At 46.0% G+C, this 797-nt stretch overlaps 1 non-coding gene across 1 annotated transcript; it reads right to left on the reverse strand.

The window, feature by feature from the left end:
• Positions 1 to 386: 386 nt before the first annotated feature.
• LOC141114759 (5S ribosomal RNA) lies at positions 387 to 505 on the reverse strand. The gene has a single exon (XR_012237018.1). It is a non-coding gene; the product is annotated as a 5S ribosomal RNA (ribosomal RNA).
• Between the last annotated feature and the right edge of the window lie 292 nt (positions 506 to 797).

The raw sequence follows: 797 nt of genomic DNA on the forward strand, positions 1-797 counted from the left end.
CTGAAAACGAAGATTTTCTACCTCGAAATGTAGATATTTCTGGTGAGCAGGAAATATAGGTACATGGAGGCATGCATCCCTGATGTCTATTGAATCCAGAAGTTCTCCCCCTTGTAGGACGGAGAACACTGATCAGATTGACTACAAAAAGAGCAGATATTCAGAAACCGGTTTAAATCTTTGAGACCTAGAATAGGTCTGATCATTCTGGTTTTAGGTACCGTATCCCTGCTCTTGCATGAGAACCACTAAGATCAATTTTTTGAGACAAAAGATAGTCCAATGCTTGAAAGAGAGACTTCTTTTCCTCTGGAATCTGAGAAAACGTGGAGACGAGCACATATTCGGAACTCAAGCTTGAGTTATTGAGGAAGTCACCCATCTGCAGCCTACGGCACCTGGTATTCCCAGGTGGTTCCCCATCCAGGTACTGACCAGGCCCAACCCTGCTTAGCCTCTGAGATCAGACGAGATCGGGCGCTTTCAGGGTGATGTGGCTGTAGGCTCCCGACATGCTTCCTACCAGACCCGTGAGAACTGCAGAAGTTTCCCCCCCACTTCGAGCGAGCAAGGCAGCCCCCTCATAAGGAGGCTCCAGTTCCCCTCTTGAACTTGACGGCGGAAGCCGTTGTGACTGCCTGGAGGCAGATGCTCCTGACACTGGAGAAGGGGCTTGTTTAAATGAAATACGATTACTCCTCTTCCTAACTAGAAAAAGGGTACTTTTTCCACTAGAAATTTCTTGGATGTATTTACCAAATCAATATATCAATATCTATGTATCCAATATAGCAGTG

The sequence above is a fragment of the Aquarana catesbeiana genome, linkage group LG12 (assembly GCF_042186555.1).
Source record: "Aquarana catesbeiana isolate 2022-GZ linkage group LG12, ASM4218655v1, whole genome shotgun sequence".
Lineage (NCBI taxonomy): Eukaryota > Metazoa > Chordata > Amphibia > Anura > Ranidae > Aquarana > Aquarana catesbeiana.